The sequence below is a fragment of the Siphateles boraxobius genome, unplaced genomic scaffold (assembly GCF_051911475.1).
Source record: "Siphateles boraxobius isolate OS27281-9 unplaced genomic scaffold, OSU_SipBor_1 77, whole genome shotgun sequence".
NCBI lineage: Eukaryota > Metazoa > Chordata > Actinopteri > Cypriniformes > Leuciscidae > Siphateles > Siphateles boraxobius.
In genome coordinates, this window is record NW_027509205.1 from 954732 (window position 1) to 971173 (window position 16442).

Here is a 16442-nt window from a genome sequence, read left to right on the forward strand (position 1 = left end):
ACATGATTTAATTACTGCTCTCGATAATAGACAACATTGTGCTGCCTTATTTTTTTATTTGACAAAAGCGTTTGACTTAGTGGATCATGTTTTACTGTTACGGAGGCTTAAAAGTGTTGGCCTCGATAATTCGGCTGTGAGTTGGTTTAAAAATTATTTATCGGATAGAACTCAATGTGTTGCTGTAGATAATTACACCTCATCCATGGTAATAGTCAGGAAGGGTGTCCCGCAAGGTTCTTTATTGGCACCATTTCTTTTTTCTATTTTTATTAATGAATTGGGGCAGAGAATACAATCCGCAAAGCTACATTTTTATGCTGACGATACAATTATTTACTCCACTGCATCCTCTGTGTCTCAGGCTATTGAAATTCTTAAGGATTCTTTTTATACTTTTCAGCTTACTTTGTTGAAACTAAAATTAGTTTTAAATGTAAATAAAACGAAGTATATTCTTTTTACACGTAGCCGTTCTATGTCTACTGTTATGCCTATTCTGACTATTGAGGGTTTACATATAGAAAGAGTACCAACTTATAAATATGTAGGAATATGGCTCGATGAGAAGTTAGCCTTTGATGTTCACATTAATTACTTGGTGAAAAGGCTTAAACCAAGACTGGGTTTTCTTTTTCGGGAAAAAAAATGTTTTTCCTTTATAGCTAGAAAGAGAATAATACAGAGTACTATTTTACCTATTTTAGACTATGGTGATGTTGTTTACATGCATGCGTCTACATATTTATTGAAAAGGCTGGATGGCGTTTATCATGCTGCACTGCGTTTTATAACAAATTCTTGTTCACGTACTCATCATTGTTTGCTGCACAACTATTTGGGTTGGTCCTCTTTATATCAAAGAAGGAAATCCCATATGTTAGAATTTATTGTAAAGACATTGATGGGTAGACTTCCAAATTACATTACTAGTCTTCTATGTTTATGTAGAAAGAACTATAGCACTAGATCATCTAATGGGATTAAATTAGTAGTACCTAGGGTACATTCAGAGCATGGTAAATCATCTTTCTCCTACTATGCTCCATGGCTGTGGAATGAATTTCAAGCTACTGTCCCTCCTGAAACAATTCCTCCTTTGAATGTATTAAAAATTTTTACTGCAGCATACAATGATTGAATCATGCTGTTGTTTTACTTGATTTATGATGAATGTTGTGCCCTGACTTTCTGGAATGTTTTATATGTGTTTGTGTGTGATTTGTAGTGTGTCCATCTTGGCCAGGACTCCCTGGAGGAAGGGATTTCTTTTAATCTCAATGGGACCTTCCTGGAAAAATAAAGGAAATAAAATAAAATACATGTTAAGTTGTGGTGTTGTTAGGATATTACTACAGAGCCTGTGACAGTTTCTCAGTGGAAGAACTGGGATCCAGGGCCACAGACGTCTGCAAAAAACTGCTTTAAAAGCCTTCGAGATGCAGGTTGGCGATCTTATTGTTTTTGTTTTCATGGCAAGTTGTGGTGTTGTTAGGATATTCCTACAGAGTCTGTGACAGTTTGTCAGTTTGCCAGGGTCGGTGACGTCTCCTCTCCTGGAGTAAAATACAAGTATTAGTGGTCTTGCTGCAAAATCGGGTAAAGGCCACAGCCCGGCTTGAGGGCAAGTCGTCAGCAGACTTTCCCTGGTGGTCTAGTGGTTAGGATTCGGCGCTCTCACCGCCGCGGCCCGGGTTCGATTCCCTGTCAGGGAATGAGTTTTTGCCCACCACCGGCGGCCGTGATTGTAAAATGGCGAAATACGAACTCAAGCGCTAACACCCTCGTCGAGAAGCAGGGCCAAGGAAAAGTTTATGTGTGAAAAAGAACTCCTTCGAGCCGGAGTTGAACCAGCGACCTAAGGATTGCCAACTTGCCACCTACAGTCCTCCGCTCTTCCAGCTGAGCTATCGAAGGCACACTGATTGGGGACAGAACCTCAACATATCAGGTTGCTGAATCTCCGCCACTGGCTAAAACTGCTACAGACATACATGCTGGTTGTTTCGATTAAGTGATGCAAAGACAACCCGATCTTCCCATACCGGGAGTCGAACCCGGGCCGCCTGGGTGAAAACCAGGAATCCTGACCGCTAGACCATATGGGATCTTCCTTATGCCTGGAGCAGACCCTTTTACTTCTAGTGTGTGACCGTCCCCTTTAAGAACATGGGAATGATCCGAAGGGATTGTTTACTGAATTCAATTTCATCAGGCTCAACAGAGGGAGCTCTCATTTGCCTCATGAGGGGCTCAGTTTCCTCCCATTCTTGCGATGGTATAATAGACAGTACAAACTGGTCGTAAAGCAATGTCCTTGTGACAGTACTCATGCAATGCATTTTAAAAGACGCATAGTATTGTATGGTAACCGTTATCCTACTGACAAAGCAGCCTATTGTTGGACTGTCAATTTTTAATATTTCTCAATCAATCCAATAATAATAATAACAAAAACTATGGGTTAATAAAACGGCTAAGGGCTGACAGCATAGTAAACGAGGCAGAGCGAGCCAGCCAGGAGTCGAACCTAGAATCTTCTGATCCGTAGTCAGACGCTTTATCCATTGCACCACTGGCCCCCTGATCAGGTGTCCGTGAGCTTACACGCCACCTGTTGGTTTTCGACTGGGCAGAGGCCTGTGATGACATCTACTTTTTCTCATGCTATTAACAGACCTGGACCCAACATCAGGAAGGGGTCAGATGAGGGGCCTGCTACAAAAACCTTCAAGATGGAGGCCTCACATGTTGGGGATCTCAATTCTCAATTCAAATCTTAAACGTCAATTTAAAAATTTTAATGTACAGGCTTTTTTGCATGATCTATATAATAGTGATTTACAGTTGGTTTCAATTATACCTGATGTGGTTGATGCTTGGGATTATTTCAAATCTATCTTTCTAGAAATTTGTGATAAACATGCTCCTTTACGTAGATTTCGGGTGAGAGGTAGAAATAATATTTGGTTCAATCAATCCGTCTCTAATCTTATTAAGCAAAGAAACGTGGCTTGGTCTAAAGCAAAGAAAACAAATGGTGAGGAGGACTGGTCTCAATATAGATTATTACGAAATAAGTGTACAAAATTAATATAAAGTTCGAAGAGTCAGTATTATTTAAACCTGATTAATGATAACATGAATTGTCCTTCTAAATTTTGGAAATTAACGAAATCTTTTATAGGATCAAATACATCCACTAATCTTCCAAAAGTTTTAAAATTGAATCAAAGATTGATTACAGACAAGGCTGATATTGTTAATACGTTTAATAGTAATTTTATTTCAGCTGGTTTGATAACAGACAATTCCTTGGTCCTTGATGAACAGAGAACTGATGAGTTGACTAATAGTGAATCAGATTTATTTTCTTTTGCCCCTGTATTGCCGTCCCAAGTTCGTAAACTACTCCGAAATTTAGACTGTAAGAAATCAGGTGGGTCTGACCAAATTGAACCAATTTTTTTAAAAATTGTCAGCAGATATTATTGCCGAACCTATTGCATCGATTTTTAATTTGAGTCTATCCACTAATGTAATTCCACCATCTTGGAAATCGGCTATGGTTATGCCTTTATTAAAAGGAGGCGATCCTTCCGATTTGAATAATTATCGTCCGATTTCTAAATTACCGGTTTTAGCAAAAGTTTTTGAATCTATTATAAATGATCAAATGAAAGAATATCTACTTAGTCATGATATTTACAACGCATTTCAGTCAGGATTTAGAGCGGGCCATAGTACGATAATAGCTACTACATGATTTAATTACTGCTCTCGATAATAGACAACATTGTGCTGCCTTATTTTTTTATTTGACAAAAGCGTTTGACTTAGTGGATCATGTTTTACTGTTACGGAGGCTTAAAAGTGTTGGCCTCGATAATTCGGCTGTGAGTTGGTTTAAAAATTATTTATCGGATAGAACTCAATGTGTTGCTGTAGATAATTACACCTCATCCATGGTAATAGTCAGGAAGGGTGTCCCGCAAGGTTCTTTATTGGCACCATTTCTTTTTTCTATTTTTATTAATGAATTGGGGCAGAGAATACAATCCGCAAAGCTACATTTTTATGCTGACGATACAATTATTTACTCCACTGCATCCTCTGTGTCTCAGGCTATTGAAATTCTTAAGGATTCTTTTTATACTTTTCAGCTTACTTTGTTGAAACTAAAATTAGTTTTAAATGTAAATAAAACGAAGTATATTCTTTTTACACGTAGCCGTTCTATGTCTACTGTTATGCCTATTCTGACTATTGAGGGTTTACATATAGAAAGAGTACCAACTTATAAATATGTAGGAATATGGCTCGATGAGAAGTTAGCCTTTGATGTTCACATTAATTACTTGGTGAAAAGGCTTAAACCAAGACTGGGTTTTCTTTTTCGGGAAAAAAAATGTTTTTCCTTTATAGCTAGAAAGAGAATAATACAGAGTACTATTTTACCTATTTTAGACTATGGTGATGTTGTTTACATGCATGCGTCTACATATTTATTGAAAAGGCTGGATGGCGTTTATCATGCTGCACTGCGTTTTATAACAAATTCTTGTTCACGTACTCATCATTGTTTGCTGCACAACTATTTGGGTTGGTCCTCTTTATATCAAAGAAGGAAATCCCATATGTTAGAATTTATTGTAAAGACATTGATGGGTAGACTTCCAAATTACATTACTAGTCTTCTATGTTTATGTAGAAAGAACTATAGCACTAGATCATCTAATGGGATTAAATTAGTAGTACCTAGGGTACATTCAGAGCATGGTAAATCATCTTTCTCCTACTATGCTCCATGGCTGTGGAATGAATTTCAAGCTACTGTCCCTCCTGAAACAATTCCTCCTTTGAATGTATTAAAAATTTTTACTGCAGCATACAATGATTGAATCATGCTGTTGTTTTACTTGATTTATGATGAATGTTGTGCCCTGACTTTCTGGAATGTTTTATATGTGTTTGTGTGTGATTTGTAGTGTGGCCATCTTGGCCAGGACTCCCTGGAGGAAGGGATTTCTTTTAATCTCAATGGGACCTTCCTGGAAAAATAAAGGAAATAAAATAAAATACATGTTAAGTTGTGGTGTTGTTAGGATATTACTACAGAGCCTGTGACAGTTTCTCAGTGGAAGAACTGGGATCCAGGGCCACAGACGTCTGCAAAAAACTGCTTTAAAAACCTTCGAGATGCAGGTTGGCGATCTTATTGTTTTTGTTTTCATGGCAAGTTGTGGTGTTGTTAGGATATTCCTACAGAGTCTGTGACAGTTTGTCAGTTTGCCAGGGTCGGTGACGTCTCCTCTCCTGGAGTAAAATACAAGTATTAGTGGTCTTGCTGCAAAATCGGGTAAAGGCCACAGCCAGGCTTGAGGGCAAGTTGTCAGCAGACTTTCCCTGGTGGTCTAGTGGTTAGGATTCGGCGCTCTCACCGCCGCGGCCCGGGTTCGATTCCCGGTCAGGGAATGAGTTTTTGCCCACCACCGGCGGCCGTGATTGTAAAATGGCGAAATATGAACTCAAGCGCTAACACCCTCGTCGAGAAGCAGGGCCAAGGAAAAGTTTATGTGTGAAAAAGAACTCCTTCGAGCCGGAGTTGAACCAGCGACCTAAGGATTGCCAACTTGCCACCTACAGTCCTCCGCTCTTCCAGCTGAGCTATCGAAGGCACACTGCTTGGGGACAGAACCTCAACATATCAGGTTGCTGAATCTCCGCCACTGGCTAAAACTGCTACAGACATACATGCTGGTTGTTTCGATTAAGTGGTGCAAAGACAACCCGGGATTGTTTACTGAATTCAATTTCCTCAGGCTCAACAGAGGGAGCTCTCATTTGCCTCATGAGGGGCTCAGTTTCCTCCCATTCTTGCGATGGTATAATAGACAGTACAAACTGGTCGTAAAGCAATGTCCTTGTGACAGTACTCATGCAATGCATTTTAAAAGACGCATAGTATTGTATGGTAACCGTTATCCTACTGACAAAGCAGCCTATTGTTGGACTGTCAATTTTTAATATTTCTCAATCAATCCAATAATAATAATAACAAAAACTATGGGTTAATAAAACGGCTAAGGGCTGACAGCATAGTAAACGAGGCAGAGCGAGCCAGCCAGGAGTCGAACCTAGAATCTTCTGATCCGTAGTCAGACGCTTTATCCATTGCACCACTGGCCCCCTGATCAGGTGTCCGTGAGCTTACATGCCACCTGTTGGTTTTCGACTGGGCAGAGGCCTGTGATGACATCTACTTTTTCTCATGCTATTAACAGACCTGGACCCAACATCAGGAAGGGGTCAGATGAGGGGCCTGCTACAAAAACCTTCAAGATGGAGGCCTCACATGTTGGGGATCTCAATTCTCAATTCAAATCTTAAACGTCAATTTAAAAATTTTAATGTACAGGCTTTTTTGCATGATCTATATAATAGTGATTTACAGTTGGTTTCAATTATACCTGATGTGGTTGATGCTTGGGATTATTTCAAATCTATCTTTCTAGAAATTTGTGATAAACATGCTCCTTTACGTAGATTTCGGGTGAGAGGTAGAAATAATATTTGGTTCAATCAATCCGTCTCTAATCTTATTAAGCAAAGAAACGTGGCTTGGTCTAAAGCAAAGAAAACAAATGGTGAGGAGGACTGGTCTCAATATAGATTATTACGAAATAAGTGTACAAAATTAATATAAAGTTCGAAGAGTCAGTATTATTTAAACCTGATTAATGATAACATGAATTGTCCTTCTAAATTTTGGAAATTAACGAAATCTTTTATAGGATCAAATACATCCACTAATCTTCCAAAAGTTTTAAAATTGAATCAAAGATTGATTACAGACAAGGCTGATATTGTTAATACGTTTAATAGTAATTTTATTTCAGCTGGTTTGATAACAGACAATTCCTTGGTCCTTGATGAACAGAGAACTGATGAGTTGACTAATAGTGAATCAGATTTATTTTCTTTTGCCCCTGTATTGCCGTCCCAAGTTCGTAAACTACTCCGAAATTTAGACTGTAAGAAATCAGGTGGGTCTGACCAAATTGAACCAATTTTTTAAAAATTGTCAGCAGATATTATTGCCGAACCTATTGCATCGATTTTTAATTTGAGTCTATCCACTAATGTAATTCCACCATCTTGGAAATCGGCTATGGTTATGCCTTTATTAAAAGGAGGCGATCCTTCCGATTTGAATAATTATCGTCCGATTTCTAAATTACCGGTTTTAGCAAAAGTTTTTGAATCTATTATAAATGATCAAATGAAAGAATATCTACTTAGTCATGATATTTACAACGCATTTCAGTCAGGATTTAGAGCGGGCCATAGTACGATAACAGCTACTACATGATTTAATTACTGCTCTCGATAATAGACAACATTGTGCTGCCTTATTTTTTTATTTGACAAAAGCGTTTGACTTAGTGGATCATGTTTTACTGTTACGGAGGCTTAAAAGTGTTGGCCTCGATAATTCGGCTGTGAGTTGGTTTAAAAATTATTTATCGGATAGAACTCAATGTGTTGCTGTAGATAATTACACCTCATCCATGGTAATAGTCAGGAAGGGTGTCCCGCAAGGTTCTTTATTGGCACCATTTCTTTTTTCTATTTTTATTAATGAATTGGGGCAGAGAATACAATCCGCAAAGCTACATTTTTATTTTAGTTTTTAGCCAGTATATTCTTTTTACACGTAGCCGTTCTATGTCTACTGTTATGCCTATTCTGACTATTGAGGGTTTACATATAGAAAGAGTACCAACTTATAAATATGTAGGAATATGGCTCGATGAGAAGTTAGCCTTTGATGTTCACATTAATTACTTGGTGAAAAGGCTTAAACCAAGACTGGGTTTTCTTTTTCGGGAAAAAAAATGTTTTTCCTTTATAGCTAGAAAGAGAATAATACAGAGTACTATTTTACCTATTTTAGACTATGGTGATGTTGTTTACATGCATGCGTCTACATATTTATTGAAAAGGCTGGATGGCGTTTATCATGCTGCACTGCGTTTTATAACAAATTCTTGTTCACGTACTCATCATTGTTTGCTGCACAACTATTTGGGTTGGTCCTCTTTATATCAAAGAAGGAAATCCCATATGTTAGAATTTATTGTAAAGACATTGATGGGTAGACTTCCAAATTACATTACTAGTCTTCTATGTTTATGTAGAAAGAACTATAGCACTAGATCATCTAATGGGATTAAATTAGTAGTACCTAGGGTACATTCAGAGCATGGTAAATCATCTTTCTCCTACTATGCTCCATGGCTGTGGAATGAATTTCAAGCTACTGTCCCTCCTGAAACAATTCCTCCTTTGAATGTATTAAAAATTTTTACTGCAGCATACAATGATTGAATCATGCTGTTGTTTTACTTGATTTATGATGAATGTTGTGCCCTGACTTTCTGGAATGTTTTATATGTGTTTGTGTGTGATTTGTAGTGTGGCCATCTTGGCCAGGACTCCCTGGAGGAAGGGATTTCTTTTAATCTCAATGGGACCTTCCTGGAAAAATAAAGGAAATAAAATAAAATACATGTTAAGTTGTGGTGTTGTTAGGATATTACTACAGAGCCTGTGACAGTTTCTCAGTGGAAGAACTGGGATCCAGGGCCACAGACGTCTGCAAAAAACTGCTTTAAAAACCTTCGAGATGCAGGTTGGCGATCTTATTGTTTTTGTTTTCATGGCAAGTTGTGGTGTTGTTAGGATATTCCTACAGAGTCTGTGACAGTTTGTCAGTTTGCCAGGGTCGGTGACGTCTCCTCTCCTGGAGTAAAATACAAGTATTAGTGGTCTTGCTGCAAAATCGGGTAAAGGCCACAGCCCGGCTTGAGGGCAAGTCGTCAGCAGACTTTCCCTGGTGGTCTAGTGGTTAGGATTCGGCGCTCTCACCGCCGCGGCCCGGGTTCGATTCCCTGTCAGGGAATGAGTTTTTGCCCACCACCGGCGGCCGTGATTGTAAAATGGCGAAATACGAACTCAAGCGCTAACACCCTCGTCGAGAAGCAGGGCCAAGGAAAAGTTTATGTGTGAAAAAGAACTCCTTCGAGCCGGAGTTGAACCAGCGACCTAAGGATTGCCAACTTGCCACCTACAGTCCTCCGCTCTTCCAGCTGAGCTATCGAAGGCACACTGATTGGGGACAGAACCTCAACATATCAGGTTGCTGAATCTCCGCCACTGGCTAAAACTGCTACAGACATACATGCTGGTTGTTTCGATTAAGTGATGCAAAGACAACCCGATCTTCCCATACCGGGAGTCGAACCCGGGCCGCCTGGGTGAAAACCAGGAATCCTGACCGCTAGACCATATGGGATCTTCCTTATGCCTGGAGCAGACCCTTTTACTTCTAGTGTGTGACCGTCCCCTTTAAGAACATGGGAATGATCCGAAGGGATTGTTTACTGAATTCAATTTCATCAGGCTCAACAGAGGGAGCTCTCATTTGCCTCATGAGGGGCTCAGTTTCCTCCCATTCTTGCGATGGTATAATAGACAGTACAAACTGGTCGTAAAGCAATGTCCTTGTGACAGTACTCATGCAATGCATTTTAAAAGACGCATAGTATTGTATGGTAACCGTTATCCTACTGACAAAGCAGCCTATTGTTGGACTGTCAATTTTTAATATTTCTCAATCAATCCAATAATAATAATAACAAAAACTATGGGTTAATAAAACGGCTAAGGGCTGACAGCATAGTAAACGAGGCAGAGCGAGCCAGCCAGGAGTCGAACCTAGAATCTTCTGATCCGTAGTCAGACGCTTTATCCATTGCACCACTGGCCCCCTGATCAGGTGTCCGTGAGCTTACACGCCACCTGTTGGTTTTCGACTGGGCAGAGGCCTGTGATGACATCTACTTTTTCTCATGCTATTAACAGACCTGGACCCAACATCAGGAAGGGGTCAGATGAGGGGCCTGCTACAAAAACCTTCAAGATGGAGGCCTCACATGTTGGGGATCTCAATTCTCAATTCAAATCTTAAACGTCAATTTAAAAATTTTAATGTACAGGCTTTTTTGCATGATCTATATAATAGTGATTTACAGTTGGTTTCAATTATACCTGATGTGGTTGATGCTTGGGATTATTTCAAATCTATCTTTCTAGAAATTTGTGATAAACATGCTCCTTTACGTAGATTTCGGGTGAGAGGTAGAAATAATATTTGGTTCAATCAATCCGTCTCTAATCTTATTAAGCAAAGAAACGTGGCTTGGTCTAAAGCAAAGAAAACAAATGGTGAGGAGGACTGGTCTCAATATAGATTATTACGAAATAAGTGTACAAAATTAATATAAAGTTCGAAGAGTCAGTATTATTTAAACCTGATTAATGATAACATGAATTGTCCTTCTAAATTTTGGAAATTAACGAAATCTTTTATAGGATCAAATACATCCACTAATCTTCCAAAAGTTTTAAAATTGAATCAAAGATTGATTACAGACAAGGCTGATATTGTTAATACGTTTAATAGTAATTTTATTTCAGCTGGTTTGATAACAGACAATTCCTTGGTCCTTGATGAACAGAGAACTGATGAGTTGACTAATAGTGAATCAGATTTATTTTCTTTTGCCCCTGTATTGCCGTCCCAAGTTCGTAAACTACTCCGAAATTTAGACTGTAAGAAATCAGGTGGGTCTGACCAAATTGAACCAATTTTTTTAAAAATTGTCAGCAGATATTATTGCCGAACCTATTGCATCGATTTTTAATTTGAGTCTATCCACTAATGTAATTCCACCATCTTGGAAATCGGCTATGGTTATGCCTTTATCAAAAGGAGGCGATCCTTCCGATTTGAATAATTATCGTCCGATTTCTAAATTACCGGTTTTAGCAAAAGTTTTTGAATCTATTATAAATGATCAAATGAAAGAATATCTACTTAGTCATGATATTTACAACGCATTTCAGTCAGGATTTAGAGCGGGCCATAGTACGATAATAGCTACTACATGATTTAATTACTGCTCTCGATAATAGACAACATTGTGCTGCCTTATTTTTTTATTTGACAAAAGCGTTTGACTTAGTGGATCATGTTTTACTGTTACGGAGGCTTAAAAGTGTTGGCCTCGATAATTCGGCTGTGAGTTGGTTTAAAAATTATTTATCGGATAGAACTCAATGTGTTGCTGTAGATAATTACACCTCATCCATGGTAATAGTCAGGAAGGGTGTCCCGCAAGGTTCTTTATTGGCACCATTTCTTTTTTCTATTTTTATTAATGAATTGGGGCAGAGAATACAATCCGCAAAGCTACATTTTTATGCTGACGATACAATTATTTACTCCACTGCATCCTCTGTGTCTCAGGCTATTGAAATTCTTAAGGATTCTTTTTATACTTTTCAGCTTACTTTGTTGAAACTAAAATTAGTTTTAAATGTAAATAAAACGAAGTATATTCTTTTTACACGTAGCCGTTCTATGTCTACTGTTATGCCTATTCTGACTATTGAGGGTTTACATATAGAAAGAGTACCAACTTATAAATATGTAGGAATATGGCTCGATGAGAAGTTAGCCTTTGATGTTCACATTAATTACTTGGTGAAAAGGCTTAAACCAAGACTGGGTTTTCTTTTTCGGGAAAAAAAATGTTTTTCCTTTATAGCTAGAAAGAGAATAATACAGAGTACTATTTTACCTATTTTAGACTATGGTGATGTTGTTTACATGCATGCGTCTACATATTTATTGAAAAGGCTGGATGGCGTTTATCATGCTGCACTGCGTTTTATAACAAATTCTTGTTCACGTACTCATCATTGTTTGCTGCACAACTATTTGGGTTGGTCCTCTTTATATCAAAGAAGGAAATCCCATATGTTAGAATTTATTGTAAAGACATTGATGGGTAGACTTCCAAATTACATTACTAGTCTTCTATGTTTATGTAGAAAGAACTATAGCACTAGATCATCTAATGGGATTAAATTAGTAGTACCTAGGGTACATTCAGAGCATGGTAAATCATCTTTCTCCTACTATGCTCCATGGCTGTGGAATGAATTTCAAGCTACTGTCCCTCCTGAAACAATTCCTCCTTTGAATGTATTAAAAATTTTTACTGCAGCATACAATGATTGAATCATGCTGTTGTTTTACTTGATTTATGATGAATGTTGTGCCCTGACTTTCTGGAATGTTTTATATGTGTTTGTGTGTGATTTGTAGTGTGGCCATCTTGGCCAGGACTCCCTGGAGGAAGGGATTTCTTTTAATCTCAATGGGACCTTCCTGGAAAAATAAAGGAAATAAAATAAAATACATGTTAAGTTGTGGTGTTGTTAGGATATTACTACAGAGCCTGTGACAGTTTCTCAGTGGAAAAACTGGGATCCAGGGCCACAGACGTCTGCAAAAAACTGCTTTAAAAACCTTCGAGATGCAGGTTGGCGATCTTATTGTTTTTGTTTTCATGGCAAGTTGTGGTGTTGTTAGGATATTCCTACAGAGTCTGTGACAGTTTGTCAGTTTGCCAGGGTCGGTGACGTCTCCTCTCCTGGAGTAAAATACAAGTATTAGTGGTCTTGCTGCAAAATCGGGTAAAGGCCACAGCCAGGCTTGAGGGCAAGTTGTCAGCAGACTTTCCCTGGTGGTCTAGTGGTTAGGATTCGGCGCTCTCACCGCCGCGGCCCGGGTTCGATTCCCGGTCAGGGAATGAGTTTTTGCCCACCACCGGCGGCCGTGATTGTAAAATGGCGAAATATGAACTCAAGCGCTAACACCCTCGTCGAGAAGCAGGGCCAAGGAAAAGTTTATGTGTGAAAAAGAACTCCTTCGAGCCGGAGTTGAACCAGCGACCTAAGGATTGCCAACTTGCCACCTACAGTCCTCCGCTCTTCCAGCTGAGCTATCGAAGGCACACTGCTTGGGGACAGAACCTCAACATATCAGGTTGCTGAATCTCCGCCACTGGCTAAAACTGCTACAGACATACATGCTGGTTGTTTCGATTAAGTGGTGCAAAGACAACCCGATCTTCCCATACCGGGAGTCGAACCCGGGCCGCCTGGGTGAAAACCAGGAATCCTGACCGCTAGACCATATGGGATCTTCCTTCTGCCTGGAGCAGACCCTTTTACTTCTAGTGTGTGACCGTCCCCTTTAAGAACATGGGAATGATCCGAAGGGATTGTTTACTGAATTCAATTTCCTCAGGCTCAACAGAGGGAGCTCTCATTTGCCTCATGAGGGGCTCAGTTTCCTCCCATTCTTGCGATGGTATAATAGACAGTACAAACTGGTCGTAAAGCAATGTCCTTGTGACAGTACTCATGCAATGCATTTTAAAAGACGCATAGTATTGTATGGTAACCGTTATCCTACTGACAAAGCAGCCTATTGTTGGACTGTCAATTTTTAATATTTCTCAATCAATCCAATAATAATAATAACAAAAACTATGGGTTAATAAAACGGCTAAGGGCTGACAGCATAGTAAACGAGGCAGAGCGAGCCAGCCAGGAGTCGAACCTAGAATCTTCTGATCCGTAGTCAGACGCTTTATCCATTGCACCACTGGCCCCCTGATCAAGTGTCCGTGAGCTTACATGCCACCTGTTGGTTTTCGACTGGGCAGAGGCCTGTGATGACATCTACTTTTTCTCATGCTATTAACAGACCTGGACCCAACATCAGGAAGGGGTCAGATGAGGGGCCTGCTACAAAAACCTTCAAGATGGAGGCCTCACATGTTGGGGATCTCAATTCTCAATTCAAATCTTAAACGTCAATTTAAAAATTTTAATGTACAGGCTTTTTTGCATGATCTATATAATAGTGATTTACAGTTGGTTTCAATTATACCTGATGTGGTTGATGCTTGGGATTATTTCAAATCTATCTTTCTAGAAATTTGTGATAAACATGCTCCTTTACGTAGATTTCGGGTGAGAGGTAGAAATAATATTTGGTTCAATCAATCCGTCTCTAATCTTATTAAGCAAAGAAACGTGGCTTGGTCTAAAGCAAAGAAAACAAATGGTGAGGAGGACTGGTCTCAATATAGATTATTACGAAATAAGTGTACAAAATTAATATAAAGTTCGAAGAGTCAGTATTATTTAAACCTGATTAATGATAACATGAATTGTCCTTCTAAATTTTGGAAATTAACGAAATCTTTTATAGGATCAAATACATCCACTAATCTTCCAAAAGTTTTAAAATTGAATCAAAGATTGATTACAGACAAGGCTGATATTGTTAATACGTTTAATAGTAATTTTATTTCAGCTGGTTTGATAACAGACAATTCCTTGGTCCTTGATGAACAGAGAACTGATGAGTTGACTAATAGTGAATCAGATTTATTTTCTTTTGCCCCTGTATTGCCGTCCCAAGTTCGTAAACTACTCCGAAATTTAGACTGTAAGAAATCAGGTGGGTCTGACCAAATTGAACCAATTTTTTAAAAATTGTCAGCAGATATTATTGCCGAACCTATTGCATCGATTTTTAATTTGAGTCTATCCACTAATGTAATTCCACCATCTTGGAAATCGGCTATGGTTATGCCTTTATTAAAAGGAGGCGATCCTTCCGATTTGAATAATTATCGTCCGATTTCTAAATTACCGGTTTTAGCAAAAGTTTTTGAATCTATTATAAATGATCAAATGAAAGAATATCTACTTAGTCATGATATTTACAACGCATTTCAGTCAGGATTTAGAGCGGGCCATAGTACGATAACAGCTACTACATGATTTAATTACTGCTCTCGATAATAGACAACATTGTGCTGCCTTATTTTTTTATTTGACAAAAGCGTTTGACTTAGTGGATCATGTTTTACTGTTACGGAGGCTTAAAAGTGTTGGCCTCGATAATTCGGCTGTGAGTTGGTTTAAAAATTATTTATCGGATAGAACTCAATGTGTTGCTGTAGATAATTACACCTCATCCATGGTAATAGTCAGGAAGGGTGTCCCGCAAGGTTCTTTATTGGCACCATTTCTTTTTTCTATTTTTATTAATGAATTGGGGCAGAGAATACAATCCGCAAAGCTACATTTTTATTTTAGTTTTTAGCCAGTATATTCTTTTTACACGTAGCCGTTCTATGTCTACTGTTATGCCTATTCTGACTATTGAGGGTTTACATATAGAAAGAGTACCAACTTATAAATATGTAGGAATATGGCTCGATGAGAAGTTAGCCTTTGATGTTCACATTAATTACTTGGTGAAAAGGCTTAAACCAAGACTGGGTTTTCTTTTTCGGGAAAAAAAATGTTTTTCCTTTATAGCTAGAAAGAGAATAATACAGAGTACTATTTTACCTATTTTAGACTATGGTGATGTTGTTTACATGCATGCGTCTACATATTTATTGAAAAGGCTGGATGGCGTTTATCATGCTGCACTGCGTTTTATAACAAATTCTTGTTCACGTACTCATCATTGTTTGCTGCACAACTATTTGGGTTGGTCCTCTTTATATCAAAGAAGGAAATCCCATATGTTAGAATTTATTGTAAAGACATTGATGGGTAGACTTCCAAATTACATTACTAGTCTCCTATGTTTATGTAGAAAGAACTATAGCACTAGATCATCTAATGGGATTAAATTAGTAGTACCTAGGGTACATTCAGAGCATGGTAAATCATCTTTCTCCTACTATGCTCCATGGCTGTGGAATGAATTTCAAGCTACTGTCCCTCCTGAAACAATTCCTCCTTTGAATGTATTAAAAATTTTTACTGCAGCATACAATGATTGAATCATGCTGTTGTTTTACTTGATTTATGATGAATTAATACGTTTAATAGTAATTTTATTTCAGCTGGTTTGATAACAGACAATTCCTTGGTCCTTGATGAACAGAGAACTGATGAGTTGACTAATAGTGAATCAGATTTATTTTCTTTTGCCCCTGTATTGCCGTCCCAAGTTCGTAAACTACTCCGAAATTTAGACTGTAAGAAATCAGGTGGGTCTGACCAAATTGAACCAATTTTTTAAAAATTGTCAGCAGATATTATTGCCGAACCTATTGCATCGATTTTTAATTTGAGTCTATCCACTAATGTAATTCCACCATCTTGGAAATCGGCTATGGTTATGCCTTTATTAAAAGGAGGCGATCCTTCCGATTTGAATAATTATCGTCCGATTTCTAAATTACCGGTTTTAGCAAAAGTTTTTGAATCTATTATAAATGATCAAATGAAAGAATATCTACTTAGTCATGATATTTACAACGCATTTCAGTCAGGATTTAGAGCGGGCCATAGTACGATAACAGCTACTACATGATTTAATTACTGCTCTCGATAATAGACAACATTGTGCTGCCTTATTTTTTTATTTGACAAAAGCGTTTGACTTAGTGGATCATGTTTTACTGTTACGGAGGCTTAAAAGTGTT

At 38.4% G+C, this 16442-nt stretch overlaps 11 non-coding genes across 11 annotated transcripts; 4 read left to right on the forward strand and 7 right to left on the reverse strand.

Annotated features, from left to right (window-relative positions):
- Window positions 1-1643: 1643 nt before the first annotated feature.
- trnae-cuc (transfer RNA glutamic acid (anticodon CUC)) lies at window positions 1644-1715 on the forward strand. Its single transcript has one exon. It is a non-coding gene; the product is annotated as a tRNA-Glu (tRNA).
- Window positions 1716-1830: 115 nt separating this feature from the next.
- On the reverse strand, window positions 1831-1917 carry trnay-gua (transfer RNA tyrosine (anticodon GUA)). The gene is given in 2 exon segments: window positions 1831-1866; window positions 1881-1917. It is a non-coding gene; the product is annotated as a tRNA-Tyr (tRNA).
- A 119-nt stretch (window positions 1918-2036) lies between these two features.
- Window positions 2037-2108, reverse strand: trnae-uuc (transfer RNA glutamic acid (anticodon UUC)). The gene has a single exon. It is a non-coding gene; the product is annotated as a tRNA-Glu (tRNA).
- A 3295-nt stretch (window positions 2109-5403) lies between these two features.
- On the forward strand, window positions 5404-5475 carry trnae-cuc (transfer RNA glutamic acid (anticodon CUC)). The gene has a single exon. It is a non-coding gene; the product is annotated as a tRNA-Glu (tRNA).
- A 115-nt stretch (window positions 5476-5590) lies between these two features.
- trnay-gua (transfer RNA tyrosine (anticodon GUA)) lies at window positions 5591-5677 on the reverse strand. The gene is given in 2 exon segments: window positions 5591-5626; window positions 5641-5677. It is a non-coding gene; the product is annotated as a tRNA-Tyr (tRNA).
- A 3216-nt stretch (window positions 5678-8893) lies between these two features.
- trnae-cuc (transfer RNA glutamic acid (anticodon CUC)) lies at window positions 8894-8965 on the forward strand. The gene has a single exon. It is a non-coding gene; the product is annotated as a tRNA-Glu (tRNA).
- Window positions 8966-9080: 115 nt separating this feature from the next.
- Window positions 9081-9167, reverse strand: trnay-gua (transfer RNA tyrosine (anticodon GUA)). The gene is given in 2 exon segments: window positions 9081-9116; window positions 9131-9167. It is a non-coding gene; the product is annotated as a tRNA-Tyr (tRNA).
- A 119-nt stretch (window positions 9168-9286) lies between these two features.
- trnae-uuc (transfer RNA glutamic acid (anticodon UUC)) lies at window positions 9287-9358 on the reverse strand. The gene has a single exon. It is a non-coding gene; the product is annotated as a tRNA-Glu (tRNA).
- Window positions 9359-12653: 3295 nt separating this feature from the next.
- Window positions 12654-12725, forward strand: trnae-cuc (transfer RNA glutamic acid (anticodon CUC)). Its single transcript has one exon. It is a non-coding gene; the product is annotated as a tRNA-Glu (tRNA).
- A 115-nt stretch (window positions 12726-12840) lies between these two features.
- trnay-gua (transfer RNA tyrosine (anticodon GUA)) lies at window positions 12841-12927 on the reverse strand. Its single transcript is given in 2 exon segments — window positions 12841-12876; window positions 12891-12927. It is a non-coding gene; the product is annotated as a tRNA-Tyr (tRNA).
- Window positions 12928-13046: 119 nt separating this feature from the next.
- Window positions 13047-13118, reverse strand: trnae-uuc (transfer RNA glutamic acid (anticodon UUC)). Its single transcript has one exon. It is a non-coding gene; the product is annotated as a tRNA-Glu (tRNA).
- Window positions 13119-16442: the final 3324 nt, after the last annotated feature.